This window comes from Falco cherrug, chromosome 4 (genome assembly GCF_023634085.1).
Source record: "Falco cherrug isolate bFalChe1 chromosome 4, bFalChe1.pri, whole genome shotgun sequence".
Taxonomy (NCBI): Eukaryota; Metazoa; Chordata; class Aves; order Falconiformes; family Falconidae; genus Falco; species Falco cherrug.
Window position 1 is genome coordinate 95,888,768 of NC_073700.1, and position 17,969 is coordinate 95,906,736.

The following is a 17,969-nucleotide window of genomic DNA, read 5'->3' on the forward strand; positions in this document are numbered from 1 at the left end:
CACAAGTTCTTCATGGGATATTACCTCGCAGCTCACCTCCGTGCTTACACAGTGTTCACAAAAACATTTACACTCATGGTTTATCAGCTGCACCAAAGAAGCCATTTACCTGAAAAACTGCTATAATTCCCACTGTCTTTCTAACGTCTTCTGTTGCTCTTCGCTGGTTAAGTCCACACAAATGATCAATGACAACGTGAGTCCCATGTCCCCATTAACAGTTCAGAATGCCAATCTCCATGCTGGTCCTTCAGAGAGTTTGACGAATCATAGTCAACCTGGAAAAAGACGAAAAGTAAATAATAACAATGATAATGATCATGGTACAAGGTAAGGATGCAATACACAGGACCACATTTCTAACACTAATGACCAGCTTCAAGCAAATCACTTTCACAGCTTGATCCAGCTCCACCTGTCTCAAAACCGACTGCTTCTTCTCTAATGAAGGCTTGAGCCGGCTGTTCAAGTCATAACAGCTCCTACGCAAGGAGCTAAAATTAACAATTGCATTATGCACTGAAGATTACTCACTTCAAATTTAACCTTTTTTAGTGAATTTCGGCACTTTTCATTTAAAAAAGCATATATACATATTTATATGTAAGCTCATCTGTTTGCTTCAACAGAAATCAATGAGGCCGTGAGGAAAAAGGACTTGCCTGCTTTTGAACTACGGCTTCTGCTCCAATTAAAATTTCAATAGTCAAACGCTATTGAAAAAGAAGCTAGGTGGGTGCTTTTAGAAAGTGACCTGCTTTTCCAAGGGAGTGAATCAAGATGTTAATTTAATAAGCTGAACAAAAGTTTAAATGATCAAGAATGGGAGAAGAAGGAGGATGAAATCCTGTTCCCTGAACAACGGCACCAGGAAAAAAAAAACCAAAACCAAACCAAAAACACTTTCTTTCTAGGCACCGTGTGAGTGATCTCCAGGTTACGGTTTGGAAAATAAACCTGAGAGAGTCACCTCAGCCATGCAATTTATGCTGTTCATCAGGATTGTCTTTGCCAGCTGAATAGCTGATCTGAAGGAAAAGGAGTATTTTTGGATGAACCGGACCGATTTACAAGCCACGGCCATGTGCCGAACTGTCTTGATACAGCAGGCACCTCTTCTCAAGGCTTGCGCGTGAATCACAGTTGAAGCAATTAGTGCAAATACACAAAAACAGCAAACAGGAGGAAATATGTATCATTCCACTTGGGCGGGTGGGGGAGGACCAGCCTGAAAATCATCTTACTCTAATATTAGATGCTTTGTTTCTGAGGCACAATATAAATTGAACATGGTTGCATTTGCTGTACAGTACGTGACAGCACACTGGAAATCACCACGTTAAGAAAGCTGAATTTCATGTGCCAGAAATGGAACTTAGCCTTTCACAAAAATCAAGCCCTGCCCTCTCCAGGGGCTCAAGCACACAGGGCAGATCAGCAGGCAGCTCTATGAACTACCACTGCCACCCTGCAAATTTATATACATAAAAATATTTCTTTTCCTCAAACCACTTAAAAATTTGCACTGAGTAACACAAAGTACGTCCTCTAACTTGCTTTTTGGTATTTCTTGCAGGATATTTTCAGAAATGTTATCTCATTGACAAACAGAGGATTGTGATGGGAGCGGAGGAACAATACGGAAAATTATGCCTAAGCACTCAAGCACATGCAAATGTATTTCACGGAGGAAATACTCAGAGAGAAACGACTGAATAAACCAGACTGAAAAAACCTTTCCTCATAACCATCTTCCATTAACCTTTTCCCTCACAATTCCGAAAGAGAGGAGGAAGAAAAAAAATAATAATCAAACAAAACCAACCACAAACTAAAAAACCCAGGGAAATACAGTGCAATACAGTTTCACCTGGAAAACAGCCAGCCAGGGGATAGACCACTGCAATCAAAACCCTCCAAAACCAACCAGGAAACAGATAACCGTACCAAAATCAGGAGGCAAATTATTTCAGGACTCTTCAATGTTACCATGCGCTGTGGAATTAACTATTCATAAGGCAAACAAACAGAGCAAAACAAAAAACGGACAACAAACCAACCAACCAAAGGGTATCATATCCAGCAAGTGAAGGCACCTGCCAAGACTCCAATAAACAGCATTTCTGGTCTTGTGCCACAGGTGCTTAACGTAATCTTATCACATTTTACCAAAGACATATTTCTTCATAAACTGAGTTCCCCATATTGTTACACTTAAGATCTCTGATGCCAACATCATTTTTCATTGGCAATGCATGAGAAGACCATACAATCTTACATTTAAACAACAAAACCACCACATAAATTTCCCCAAGAAAACATGAGCAAGTAAAAAATAAGCTTACAATCTGCAGCTACCCTTTTTTTAAACCTGCAATGACAATGTTTCTTAGGATGTTTTTTTGAAAAAAATCCTTCATAATTATCTTCTGTGGGGGGGAAAAAAGGCAAGAAGAACCAAGACACATACAGGAGTCTCAATCAAACTTCCCTCAATATAAATTTCCTCCTCCTCCTCCATTAGGCAATTTACAAGTGATGACTAATCATTTACATACTACAATACGTAAGATACACTTTTAGTTGTTTGGGTGGGTTTTCAGAAGGAATCAGGTTTTTGTAAAAATACTTCAGGGAGAGTATAAATACCAAAAAGGAATCAGTCAGAAAATAGTCAGAAAATAGCCACTAAGCATGAGGCGTTTTGATTGAAAATACACCTCTTTCTCAAGCATTTCCAGGATATCTAGTTATTCAGCGACAAATGCACTTTTTACTATTGTCAGTCCTACAGTGACAGCACTGCTATCAAAAAACCACACTGGATTATTCCCTTTCTTGCACATCAACAGAAATGTCAGCAATGATTTGACTGTCAAAACCTTCAGTACCGAGGTGACGCAAAAGACTGAACAAATGCACTTGTGTTTTTGATCCTCAGGTAGAAACCGCAAAGCTTGTTGCTAGGCGAAAGCCACCGTCTTCATTTGCAAGCGGCAAAATTTCATAGGGGTGTGGGGATCCTAGAAGCGGTCTACAGGAGCTTGTGGCAAAATTTCAGCCTCTAATTCCTTAAACCAAACTAAGTATTGCATACCACAATGCAACAGAAAATACAGGTGCCCACCAAGCCATTTGTAGACCCATTTTAATCGAAACATAATCTCTTTATACAGAATTTATAAGCACCAGCTGATCAGCATACACTGTGGGATGGAAATGCTATTTTCTTCTGAAATTGCTTTCTCTAGTAACAGGGTTTTCACTTTAGAAACTGAGGGTACTACCAAGCTTGAGCAGCTATTGCCAGAGCTCCAAGAAAGGGATGGAAGAAGGCACATAGGGTCATATACGTTCATACAACACATACCATATAAATTCCAAGAGAAGTGTGTGGGAAGGAATACACTTAATTCAAGAATTTTAAAAAAACATACCCAGAAGAAGAGCTGTCAAAAAAGAACAGAACAGAAAAATGAGCAAAGCCATTAAGACAACCCTCTCAATGAACATCTGATAGCCGACCATCAACCCAAATTAAAGAGAGACATCTGAAAAAAACCCTAAGAGCCCACCACAGGTGAGCCAGCCCTTTCAGTATTATGTACCTGGAAATGTTTGGATGGTCTCAAAGGTATCACATACTGAAGCAGGAATTTTGAGATCCTTATGCTCCCAGTAGGTATCAACATGTCCTCTCTCAGGAAAGGAGATGAGCAGGCTTTAAGATCAAACAGCATACTTTTAACCAAGAGCAAGCAGCAGCAGAAGGCAGGACTGAACACTTCCAGAGTGAAACCCAATTATATTTTTTTTTCTCCAAATAAAGCTGCGAAACATAGAAGTAAAATCATTTGACCCTGAACGGCTCCTGTAACTGAAAACTGGCTGATCTTAGCAGTACCTACAGGTCAGGATCCTTCTCATCCCATAATGATTCTCCACTTGCATGAATGGCTTGCAGGTACAAGCCCATGAACTGGAAGCAGAGATGTCAGTCATGATTTCCACTACGCAATATATACCTCATCCATACATATAGAGATAGCTTTGACTCATTATTGCTAACTAATGCATCAGATTCCAGGAAACCATTGGAAATAAACTATGGCATTATCTTAAAATTATCAGCATACATAACCCTCAATGCTGCCAAATTCTCATGGCTTAAAGCATTAGTTTCCAATTAGTTGACATCTACATAAATATTCCAGTTCCTATCATCAAGTAATATATGACGATCTCAGACTTCACATTGAAAGCAAAAGCTTCAACTCTCTACAGTGGCTTCAAAGAAAATCTTCAGAATATAAAACGTTGTTCAAAAAAAAAAAAAAAAACCCCAGCAAAATCAAACAAACAAACAAACCCAAACCCATAAACCCCACAAAAGCTAAGTAAAATAAATCCTGGAGTTTGAGTTTAAACACACTACTACTCAGTTGTCAGTCCTAGTCTTCAGGACCTACACCATTAGACAGCTGGTACTGCGTGTTCCTTCTCACTGTTTTCCTACATTTCCCACAGAAATACATGTACGTACTTGGAAGCTAAAGTTTGCTGCTGCGTATTAGCACAGCAGAATAATCATCCATGCCAGCTCTCACACCAAAGTGCTTTAGTATGAAAAAAACTTTTAAAATAAAATTAAAATTAAGGCTGTGAAATACACAGAATCCTACAAACTCACTGGTTGTTAAAAGACTGAAGACTAAACCTTAGGAAAAAAGAGCAAAAAAAGTATTTTTAAAGGAAATGCTTGAAGCCTTAATTTTATTTCCCACCTCCTCTTGTCTTTACTTTGTCCCCTCTCCATCATCACTACAAAAACAGATGTTTGCAAAAAACAGTTATTGCCCACATTTTTCTGCTCCTATGTGCCACAGACCTTTGTGGGTAAAAGGTTATTTAGACTTATTTACTGTTGGCACTTTAACAGAGACAGACTGTCAGCAGACACATTTTTTTTTTTTTCCAGGAGTTACAGAAACATAAGCATCTGTGTACAAGCAGCAGTGCAGAGGCCACTGACCCACCTTAAGCAGGCCAGCAAACAACCATCAGCAGCAACGGTGTCAAATTTGATGAAAACAGGGTGGATTGAAACATATTGGATCGGATCTCAGATCCTACACAACAACCAGTCGTCTTTTGAAAGAGGCAACTAGATGATATCAGGAGCAGCATCACAGCTGAAGGCTATCTTGGAATAGCACTGGCTTTCCTTCCAACCTGCACGTGAAACCCAGTATTTACAAATCAAAGCAGGGATTAATAACCAAAAAAAACCCCAGAAACAAAGCAATCTTTTGTGGTTTACACCTGATCCCTTTCTTCAAAGGGATGCTCTTGTTCCTAATAGATTGTCACTAATGTTTTCCACTTTAACTCCCTGTCAGAAGACCTCACATAAATATCATCACTTTCAGCCAAATAATAATGATGATGATGTTCCCTCTAGCTTGTCACACTTCTGCAAAGCTAGAAACTTTATCCAGGAAAGTAAATATAGATGGCTTATAGGGAGAGCCTGCTTTGTTTTAATACTTAAGAAAAGGCTCAAAAAACCCCCAATGTTCTTTTATCTGTCATGATGACCATTTGAAGTCATCCAGGATCAGCATGAAAAGATATGAGGCTTTGAGTGATCTGACTAATAAACATCAATCATACAAGTTTACCAGGAACTAAGTAACACCCAATCTTTTAACAAGCTATCAGATGTACAAATCAGCAGCCTTGGAATGAGTCGTTTGCTTTAGTCCAGCCTTCAGCACTGCCTCCTGCACTTCAAACACATGCACCAAATTGTATCTCATTCCCAGGCATAAACCTGACAAACTTCCCTAAAATCAAAGTCATTAAACTAACTGGTCGCACCGTTAGGTGTGGAAAACTACACCTGGTGGAAAGCTCCCATGACTCCAAACACAGAGACACAGTGGCTCCCAGTCTCCTTCCACTACACAGAAGTAATTTTCCTCATATCCCGTAATGAAAAGAAGAGCCAACATAGGCAAAAACACAACTCAAAGGGAAAGGGGGACTGAAACTCATCTTCCCAGATAATCAGATCTGTTTCTCAGCTATCAGAAATAATTGTATCACAAATTCCCCTTGAAAGACAGAGAGCTTTAAGGTTAGAGAGGGTCTAGGGAGGATGCTCTAGTAATTTTACTGCAAGGACGTTCAAGAACCTCACTGCCTTGCCAGACACCTTCTCCATTACCCCACTGTATGCATCAAATACTTTGTACTTTTTTCTTCTTGTGCCAATAGTTCTCTATTTTTAAATAGCTTTCCTGATTTCTCAATATTTCTCTTTTTCTGTGAGAAATAACTGTACATTGCCTCATTATTTGCTGTTAGGTTTAAAGAAGCCAATTCCTTTTAATTGCCAGTTAAACAGGTATACACTGCTTCCACTGCTATCTACATCTAGTCTAATTTTTATCAATTGACAATCTGCTTCCACATTTCCTTACATCTCTTTCACACTCTTCCTCCGCCAGGACCGCACTCGGAGTCAGATATTTCTCCACCCATTGATGCACAGTGGTGAATGCACTAGAGGAGCTCTGTTTTCACAAACACTAAAAGCCAGTTTAAAGACAATGAATATCATAAGGATATCCCAGAAGGAATACTGTCTTTCCAATATGAAACACTGATCAACAATGCAGCACAAATGAGCTCAGGTTCCCCACAGAGGGGTCTTGGCAGTGCTGAGGGCAATCAGAGCTACTGCAGAGCCTGGGAGCTGCCACAGATTGAAGTGGTGGGACTACAGATACGCAGTACAGTCTAGGTGAGATAATTAAAGCCCTTTGTGGTACACCATAATGAAATCTGGATTAATATATAGCTTACATATATTTTGTTCAAATTAAAATTAATGTATATAGTTTAATGCAGAAGTTCTTGAAACATTTTTTGTTTCTTCAAGTCAAGCTGTCACTACTCTTTCTTACTTTGATGCCTTCTCTTTAATATTGCTGTTCTCAGGTAACCATGGATTAAGTCCATTTTGCTTTACATGCAGGAACTATAAAATTAAATTAACCTATTTATTTACTCAGTTCCTCCTAAAGCTTAAGGACTTGTTTAGAAAATCTAAACATCACACACCTACATTTTGAGCATACATGCCTTTGAAGAATTCAGTCTAAGCAGATTGCAGGTTACAAATGAGTGGCCAGCTAAGCTGTCATGCCTCACGCACTAATAAACCAAGTGCCAAACTCAAATCAGCTGAGTCCAAGGAGGGGCATAAACCCAAATAACAACAAAAAAACCCAAAAAACCAAAACACAACCCACAACACTCAAACAAACAAACAAACACAACCCAAAACCCTAAATAAAACAAAGAACATAATTTTGTACAGTACTAAAATTTTTAAAAAACTGATATTCAGGACATGGATGGCCCATAACTTATGACCAATTGCTTTACACTTCTTCAAACATCACCAGTGAATGGAGGCATAACCAGAATGAAAATGCTGCAGGAACAGTCCAAGTTCCTGAATTTCAAATAGACTTTCCCTGATTTTTTTTTTTCTTTCCCAATTTATATAGTGGGCCCTATATGTCATCCTACCATTTCTTGACAAATTAGGTGCATTTTCACTAGCACTAGCTTAATTGGCGAACCCAGATAGAAAATAATTGCTAACAGCAAAGCAGCACTATGCTGATGAAAGTCCTCCGCCTAATAACTAGAATTGCCTTAGCAAACACTGACTGCAAAACAGCAAAAAGCTTTCACATAAGAACTGAAAGAAAAAAAACACAAACATCAATTCCTTCCAAAAGTCTCTTCTGATTACTAGAATTAAATGTAGTAGCTATTCCTGTTTGTCCTAATATCACTTTCCAAAACAAAATTCACCTGAAGCTAAAGAAAGTCTTCTTTCAAGAAAACAACCAAACAAAAAACCCCCTATAATTCTATATGAGATTAAAACCCAAGAAAAATAAACAAAAAAACCCATGGAACCAACAACAAAAAAAAAACCCAACATCATATCACACACTACAAGACATTAACTCTGCTGCTCAGAAACCGTGCAATTATACTCTCCATAGTCAAAGACCATTGAAATCAAGCTTGTTTTAAAGTAGATTTTCCAAGCTCATATTCCAACTAATTTGTATAGTTATCGTTCAAGTCTCTTCTAACAAAGGCTAGACCCTTTGAGAGTTTCTAGTACAAGATTATTGTATGATTTTTTAATATATTGTTTTACTCATTTATCAACATAGGAATGCTGCCATTGCTTCTTCTCGATTGTGTTTATCAGAAAACATATTGGAATACAAATGCTTAGTTGATGGCTTTTGGTAGATGGCTTACTTGATCTTTAGTAGATTTGGGAGAGCAACATCCAGTGAGAACAGTTCATGCAAATAAAATCCCATCAAGTAAGCTAACTTTGCTAGACACCACCATTCTCCCTAAAATCTTGCAAGGGGTATAGTCAAGATTTTGGCAATTTTCAATCAAATCTGAAGATGTTCCCTATTTTTAACTTTGACTCTCCTAAGAATGATTACTTTTTCCCACCAGATCCACATCCCCCTTTCTCTCATTGTTTAAAGTCCCTCTGAAGAAAAAGAAAATTAAGGCAGAGATGTTATCTTACTGTCCTAATACTACAGGGAAATTATAAACACATATAATATATATGACTATCTATATAGTTATATAAAACATAAATATATAGAAATACACAAAATGTACATTTTAATCTATTAATATTTGTATTTTATGTAAATACAGTAATCCCATTTAGCTGGTCCCATTTTGGCCAGTCTCAGGCAACGGAGTTAAGTGGTAAACACCACACATTACAAAGAGAAGCCTTAAGCATGCCATGGATTGCACTCAATGGTCTATATTGCCATGGTCTCAAAAGAAAATTAAGAAAAATGCCAATTGTAAGTGTAAATTAGAAGTTAAAATGCCTAATGATTAAATGCATGTTAGAAAATCCAACAAAACCATTACACATTTCTGCACAATGCCCTGTTCACTTCAGTGCCAGATATCCTCAGCTCATACTCACTTGTAGAAATAACAGGGAAATCAACGTTCCTATCTTTTGACAATTCCCTTGACACCTCTAAAAATATTGTTAGAGATTCTCCCCCTGTTTTAAAATCCACCTTAAGACAGGTACTGATACACATCACGTTGCCTCATTAGCAGCATCACTACAACATACTACACATTGCAATCAATTCCTGAAGAAACAAAAAAATCCTACTATAAAACACCAATCAGGTGTCTTATACTGTCACCGTAATGGTGAGAGGAAGAAATCCTCTTTAAAAGCTTTTGCAATAGTCAAGAGAGAAAAGGCAGAAACATGGGTTGACAGAACTGGCAGCATCGGTTCATGGATCTTCAGCTTTGGCTTCTGAAAATACCTTGCCAGAAATCCTGGGGTTTCTGCATTATGTTTGCCTTTTCCAGTGGGTAATTCCAGGCTCCATGTGATCTTGTGAGCAAAAGAAAAGGCAGGAAAAGCAGTTTGATATCTGTTTGTGTTTTTCAGGGAAGAAATTATAACATGTATGAGAGAGAGCTAAGCAATTTTGTTAAAAATTTAATTGGTCACTCCACACATGCCAAGCCAGAAAGCTTCATGAAACACAAACTAATAAAAGAGAGCAATGAACACACAGCAGAAATCAAATATTCATGCCAATATCTCCAAGGAATATGTGCTATTAAATCTAAACTAGAAAAAAAATATTTACTCAAAAAGGACATACAAAAAACAATCAGAAAAAGTGAAGGTGGTGTGGTGGTTTTGGTTGGGGTTTTTTTTGAGTACTTTAAATCTTGTTACACAGATTGAAGTCTCCACAAGTTCAAACATGATTTTAAGAAAACTTTTATAATATCCAAAATAGTGTTTACCTGCTGTGAAACAATCTGTCTTACTTGGCACTAGAAACCACTAACTACATCAATGATCCAAAAATACTGAGATTTAAATTACAGGAGAGAAGTGTGGGACTGAATTTCTATAGCCTGTAATAGATTTGATTTCCATCGCAGAATGGCCATATCATCACATTTTTTTCATTGCCGTGCTCAGTATCAGAGAGTAAACAGAAATACGATTATAAAGCACAACACTGGAATGGTTGAGAAGAATATATTTTATGAAATTTGAAGAAGAAAAATGGAGGTGGTAGAACTTTGCTGGCTATGACAAACTGATATATATCAGAGACAGCTCTAAGCTACAGATTCTTTAAAGTAAAGATGTATTTCCAGGCTTGCGTCCCAGACTGGACCTTAAATGACTGTTTAAATGGGGCCTTCATTTAACAGCCTTTGGAAAACAAAAGGCTTTTATTTCAAGAAGATTCCTCTAAGATTTCAGAATTTAGTGAATACTTTGGAGCTGCAGTTGCCCTAAATTCTTTTTTAAAAAAATTCGTATCAGCTGGCTATGAATATTAGTGGTATTCAACCATGTAATCCAGTGTCCAGTGACTTTTTTTTTTTTTTTTTTTTTGTCCCTCTACACATTTAAAGAAGTCCACCTGTGAAGAACGTAGTTTTCACCTATTCAGTCATTTTGAGTCTAGGCTGACCTTCCCCTTCCAAGAACTGAAACCATCACCTCGTGTAAAACACAAAGTCAGTTTGGTCAATACTTCTTAATATGTAATGCTCCCTATTGGAGCCTCAGGATTTATTGTGATACCTTCAAGATTTTTAAAGGCTGATGAAACATGACACAACTATGAGAAAGGGCAAGTCAATAACCATGGCAGTTCTGAGGAATTGTGATCCTTCTTGCAAATCACCCTTCCTAATAAAATAGACCTTATCCTTTGCATGTTTTATTGTAACATGTCAAAGTGCAATGGCAAGAATTTATGCCCTTTTCTTTTCTTCTGACATTAAATATTACCTGCCTATGAACTTACAGCAAAAGACAGTAGTAAAGTAGTAAAACTAGCTTACTGTACGTTTTGCTTAATTTATGATGTGATACAGCAAAACAAATCTTCTGATGAAATACTGATTTAAAAACTGTACCTACTGTATGATTTGAAACACTGAGAACAGAGAAAGAGGGAAAAATCACAGTTTCATACAAAAAAAATAAAGAAAATTAACTATTCCACAAATGGTATAAGTACTACAGTATCTCAAAATCACACAAAACAATTAAGAAATTTGCTTTATAAGAATTAATTTAAACAAAACAAACCCAAGAAATAAAAACCTCCACAAAATCCCTAGTAAATATGCTCTATTTCAAAATGTGGTTAACACGGCCAGGGACTTTTGCAAACTTACAGATACTCCAAGTTTTAGCAGAAAACCAGCAGGAACAAATCCAAATATAATCACACACTAGCAACTCTACTGGAGAATCACTGGACTTTCAATAATGCATGACCTTCCAAAAAATCCATAAGATTGAGTGAAATCTTTCATCACATTATAGAAATGAAAAAAATTTCACTCTAAAATATCAAAACTTTTTCTTAAGAAATTCCTCTTTGTGGCTAAATGAGTAATCAACTGACCATAAAAGTTATGGTAATATCTTAAAACAAACTTAAGGGAGGACTTGAAAAACTAATTTCATAACAAAATATATTTGAAACTACCTTCAGCTGCTTTAAAGAGTTTACTTATTTTCCAAAATATTTCAGTTAAAATACTTGTATCTCTATCTTCTCCTTAAAATTAAAACTTCCAGAATGCCAGCTGGATTTCTTTTTGCTGAACAGAATTAACTGGGCCGCAGTTTTTTCCTTTTGCTATTGCCTAGGCTTCTGTGTTGCATTAGTGACTTGTCACAGCTCATACTGATGAGCATGGGCTTTCACGTGCATGTACAATGTACACAGAATAACCTGACAATCATTAATTTTCTTCCCCTAAAAGCGCAACAGGAAAGTTAATAGAACTGTTGCATACCTCAAAATAAAATAAAGTATCTAGCAGTAAGTTCAGTGCTGTAATTTACTTTTAAGCAAATACATAGTTGTCATGAATCTGAAAACTTGTGGGCACAGTATAGGTTGTCCTCTGAGTATCCAAGTAACTTCTCTTTAGGAAATTTCCATGATTTAGGAAGAACTAAGAACAGGCCTACCAGCAACTCGTGTAACTGCACCATGCAGTCTGACACATTTCAGGCTCAACTAAACTCACCAGCAAAGCTAGGTTTGTTTCAAGCTGAGAATTGTGCCAGAAAAGCCCTGATAATCAGAAACTCCTGCATGCATGGGGATCTGAACCACCTCAAGCCTATGATTTCAATAAAGCGTTACATCTAAGGGATACTTTTTGAATCAGAGACAACTAAATAGATAAACCATCAAAGAACAGTAATATTTCTGTCTTCTTTCTATCCCTGTTCTGAATCTTGGTTCTCTTGAAGAGACCTGTTGGGTTAGCTAGCCAGCTCATAGAAAACCAACATACAAGTTCGGACCTCGCTGTTAATAAAACCAAATATTCTTATGGTCATATACTATCAGTCACCTTCATCTTGACTCCAGCAAGGAGTCTGGAAGTTGTGGCTGTCAGAGCCACTGTCTCACAGTACATCTTCCAACAACACCAATGCAAGATTATCAGCAGCTGCAAAGATAACACCTGTGAAAGCATGAAAAGCGGTGCCTGCTTTTCAAATATTTCAGATAACACCATGCTTTTAAAGTCTATTTTGTCATTTTAACTAAAATTACAAAATGAAATGGATTGCATCCTATTTGATGAGGGAAATACTTTTTAATCTGTGTGTTTATCCAGCATCCTCCACATTTTGATAGGACCTGCTCAGAGCTACCATAATAGAGGAAACAAGTCTGCCAACCAAAACGAGACAAGAACATGGAATGTATGTTTAGGGACAAAAGCAAATCCCTATTAAAACTGTAAACGTCCTATCAGCATTCTGTTAATCAATGTTAAACTGCAGTTGCTCAAACTGTAGGACAATAAAGACTCAAACATTCATTAACTTCCAAGAGAAGTTGGACACCAAAAGATCACACACCCTTATGAAAATTCCAGCTCCTTATCATAATAAGATACAACAGGATTTCTGCACTTCAACTCCAATTATACTAAATTAAACAAGATCATTGTACATGCAATACCCTGCTGTTGATTACAAACTATCCTGCTGCTCCATACGAACTCCTCTTGATTTCAATGGAAGTCACAAGAAGAGGATGATGGTAGAAAGCCTGAAGCATGATAGTAATGCTGACTCTGAAAAAGAAGCTATCTTCAAACGAACAGAAATAATCAGACCCTTGCACGACCAGTTTCAGGTCAATCTTCCTGTCCCTGTAAGTGACATAAGAAAAGTCTTCATTTGGCTGACAGCTAAAACACCCAAACATCAGAACCAAATCTAACAGGGTAAAGCAAGGATGAGACTGGAAACAGGCTAAAAGGAGACAAAAACAGCCCAGGAATCCCACCACTGGACTAGTGAAGAGAGCAAGGCTTGCTATGCTGCCATAGAAGCCTGGTGATTTTAGTTAGCTTCAGCAATCACTGTGAGTTTACTTCTGCCCAGTTCAGGGTTTTAGTAAGCCCCCAACATCTACATGGTGCAGCCTCAGCAAGGGAACTGTTAATCGTACTGCAGAGCACATGAACCAAAGGCTGGCTAGATTGCAAAATGGTACAACTCTTACCAGTCGGCAAAATAGAAGTGAAATTTAAGTATCCCTTTATTTGTATTTGTAAGCCAAGAAAGTAATATTTCAATCTGTTTTTTCTAAAAACATTTATCAGAGATCATTTGGAACTTACAGAGATATAATGCAGCCATTAATGGGAGCTCACTGTTTTATACTTCTCATTTCACTGCACGCTGTTATTTATTTCTCCTTGTATTAGTTTTCATTGCCAAAACATTAAATGAAGGAGAAGGACTGGTTGCTAGGCAGAGTTCATAGGGGTACCAAGATCACATTCATGACCCGATTTTCATCACCAGTGGGCACAGGAAAAAAAAAATTACATGCAAAAGGAAAAAATACATTAATGTTGCATGTCAAAAGAGATTTTAAAAACACAGAAGTCAAGATTTTCAAAGTGATGGCTCCCACGGCATGCATAATGTGTTATAAAGAATATTCCATATTGCTATATTCTAGGTTTTATGTCTTAATACATATGTGCAATTTAGTCTAGTTATGATTGTTGTGGGAACCATAAGCAGCCATCCTGACAATTTCGTTCTCAACTGCAACGTTGTACTAATAGAGGTTGGTACTTAATCTCCTTGTTCATTTCAAAAATGAGGGAGGAAAAGATACAGGGAAACAGGGCACAAAAAAGGAAGAGGAACATTATTCTATGTATTCTAATTATTTAAGTCCATGGTGAATTTGGTATTTAAATAGAGCTGACGGTGCCAAGTGTTAGGAAAACCAGTACTTACAATACTACATTTTTACACCACTGTGCAGGCAAATCCACTATCCCTTGTATATATTACTTTGCTATGGCAACTCCAGTGCACATTGACACCAACACAGTCAGATCCCCTTTATCATGTTCCCAGTTACAATGCACCCAGCCAAGAAAAGACCTACGTCTCTCAGTCAACTTAAAGACCTTACATTTTCCATTAACAAGTCATACTAAGATCTTCTCTCGTCAAAGGGAAATTCTTCAGTCTACAATAATATGATACCAAAAATAATACTAGGTGACAATGAGTTCTGAAGATGGACAAATTCAATCTAAAGGGCAGCAATGTTCCTTTTCTCCTTGTCCCCAGGAGAGACATCCGAGGTCTATGGCCTAACCTATCTTCATAACCCACGTGAGAAAACATTGTCTTGTAACTCTTGTGACATTTGCTGGTATATGTTGTTTATGCAGGTTGCATGTTTATTACTCTCCCATCCCCTTTTCATCTTCTCAGTACAGACAAAGCCTGGGAGACTGCACAACAGTTACATCAGTGGGAACTGACCAACACTTTAAGTACTACTACAACATTTCTAAATAGTAATCATTAGCATGTCTAGCTTTGGCAATCATTCTAAAACAAACAAACAAACAAACAGTAAAGCCCCCAAAACCCCACCATCTCTTGCTCAGAGAGCTTTGTGTTACATATATAAGCTTTGCAGTTCCCCTCCCCACAACCCTGTGTTTCCCACACATTTAGACACAGAATACTTATTAAAGAGCAGAAAATTCTAGCCACTGGAGAGTCTTCCCTTGTCTCTTTTGTCCTACAAATATATCCAAACACACTACTGCCTTCTGGAACCTCAAATTTCAAAGCTACAAAAGGCTAAGACTGACCTAATTTTCATTCAGAAGTGTCTCTGAAGAACAAAGAATAGAGAGGGAATGTACTGCTTTTTTTTTTTTTTTTTCCTTCATCGGATTTTTCCCAATCCTTATCCACATCATTACCACCTTAAATCCAGAAAAGTTTTAGCCTGCCTCTAGCCTAAGTGGAGATCTAAGAATAAAAGGTCTAAGGCTCTTTACATTTGTATATGACTACGGCCAAAGACAGGTGCAAAGGCTGCCAAATGTAATTGCTGGCAGGTTACTTTATGCCTAGTGTTGCATTTTTTTGTTATACAACCAAAGGTTAGAATTTGAAAGATTAATGGTCTCCTAAAAGACATTGCCTCATTGAACTGCCCAAACTTCAATTGTCGGGTTCAACAAAGGCTCTTCCTCCTTTCTTGGAAACCTTTGTTCTGGGAAACATTTAGACCTCACAAAAATCAAAATGCCAAGGCACTGATAGAGTAGAAAAATACTGAGACAGACTAACCAGCCTCCCGCAAACATACCAGTTGCTCAAAAGCTCAGAATGAAACAAGGCAGGATTTCAAGTGCCAACTGAACGATACCTGTCCTAGTCATACTAGTCCACCAAACCCCACAACTCTCTCAAACATACTTGTGTTGACCAATAAAAATTCGACTTTTAGAAACAAAAAACATACCCCAAAATATTTACCCACCTAGACGCACATATTTACAGAATCAAGCTTCCTTCCCTGCAAGTGGCTTGTCACCAGTTTTATAAAAATCAAAGAAAGGATAGCTACGTCAGAAGAAAGTCAACGATGGATCTTTTCAATGATGGTTCTAAAACCAACATGAAGGAAAAGCCCAGAACTTGTAAATATTCCGTCTACCATGTGCAATTCTGCTCTACACTGCCCAAAGCACACTTGACTGGGGTGCCACGATAAGAAGTTTTAATACTTATCAAGATTGACCTGATTCTTGGCTATCTTGCCTTCTACCCAAAAATTCTGCACCTCTTGCGTTCTGACTACAACCAGAGCATGACAAGATTATCGTTCTGGAGGCTCTGGCATATAATCATTTTCATACTTCAGACAGCCTAAGAAACGAAGTATCTAACATTTCAGTACATTGCATGTGCATAAATGGGACATGTCAGTTTTCAATTTACATGGCTGCCTAAAAATACTCTTCTCATCTTATGATATACAGAACAAAGATTATCAAAAAGGTTACTGAGCAGAGAAGAAAACCAGGAAAGAAAACACAAAACAAGAGTTTCAAAGGTATTCTCACTCCTATAACTTTCTACAAACCAATTAATCTTTATCATAATAAAGGTACAAATTTGAAGACATAGCATTTACCAATGAATGCTTCTCACTCACTGTCAGAAACAATGTGCCTTATGTTCCTGGGGGAAAAAAAACAACAAAACAACCACCACCACTGATGCTGCAAACACATCTGCCTCCCATGCTCTGTTTGGCTGCATGAACATGTATCTCTGTCTTTATTTCTCTGTCTGCCTCCCACCTATGCCTGTTCAATGTAACTGACCCTTTTTTCAGCATGTGGTTCTAAAAAGAGAAGAGTTTAATAAGCCTTTGATCTTGGCCATAAAATCTAGACACTCATGTAAAACATAACTCTTACAGTTATTCAATTAGGGAGGCTAGAATCAGTATTTTAAAATAATTTGTAAGACTTCTCTCCTCCTCAGAGGGCTTTTCAATACAAAAAAACTTCTGAAGCATGAAGTCTCAGACCAAACAGAAATAATTAAGAGAGGCAGTTCCCATATTTTTAGAAGTACAGGACACGTAGCTATCCAAGCACTGTTCACAGAACACCGTAAGATGGCTTGCATGCTGCTGGTAGGGCACACACTACTAGAAGACCTCCTCTGGAGGACATTCTTTCACTTCCCTTCATTATCAGATGTCTTACTATTATCCTCTGTACTGTAAGAAAGATCTCTCAGGTTATTTAACTTCTGCATAGCCACTTTTTTGGGGGTTGCCAAAGGTTCAAATGCAATAAGGAGAAACCTGTCTCAATTTCAGTGTCAGTGATTTTCTCAATATGCAAACATATAATACCTTGTAGCAATTGATTCTGATATCAGACTGCACTGACTTCTGGCCACAGCAGAATTAACAATATTTCAGCTGAAGTTGTGATTGGCAAAGCTACTGTTCAACCTCCCCACACCACAGCCTTATGTGGTTGCTGGCTGTAATTCCACCCGTGTATTATACACCCTATCAGGGGCCTCAAGATCAGCTTACCTTCCTCTATGCTGAAAATACTCTGCTGCTTTCCACTGAAATCAAAGCTCTTCTCATTTAAGTCCAAACATTTGCATGAGCAACCTCACAAAACTAACCAAAACATGAAAAGGCATTTAAACATTTTTTTTTCACATTCTCTGAAAGTAAAAACACCCAAATAATTTTCTTTTACATCCGCTTCTTCAGTTTTTATAATCTCTTATGGAGTAAGGCTTGTTGACTTACTATGCTAAATATTTGTAGCAATCCAAGTATGTGAACCAGTACTGTACAAGAATGAATTTCATATACCTAGTTAGAATCTCTTACAATTCAGACGGGGGGTGGGGAGGAAGGGAAAACAAAAAAATAAAAGAAAATAATTACATAGTAATA

General features: G+C 37.6%; 1 protein-coding gene across 19 annotated transcripts in view; it reads right to left on the minus strand.

Moving 5' to 3' along the window:
* The window catches only part of ARPP21 (cAMP regulated phosphoprotein 21), a 146,116-nt gene that overhangs the window by 107,312 nt on the left and 20,835 nt on the right, over positions 1-17,969 (minus strand). For all 19 annotated transcript variants that reach the window (XM_055709724.1, XM_055709722.1, XM_055709737.1 and 16 more), the window contains exon 2: positions 110-278. The gene's annotated coding sequence lies outside the window, so the exon portion shown is untranslated. The remainder of the gene's footprint in view (positions 1-109; positions 279-17,969) is intronic.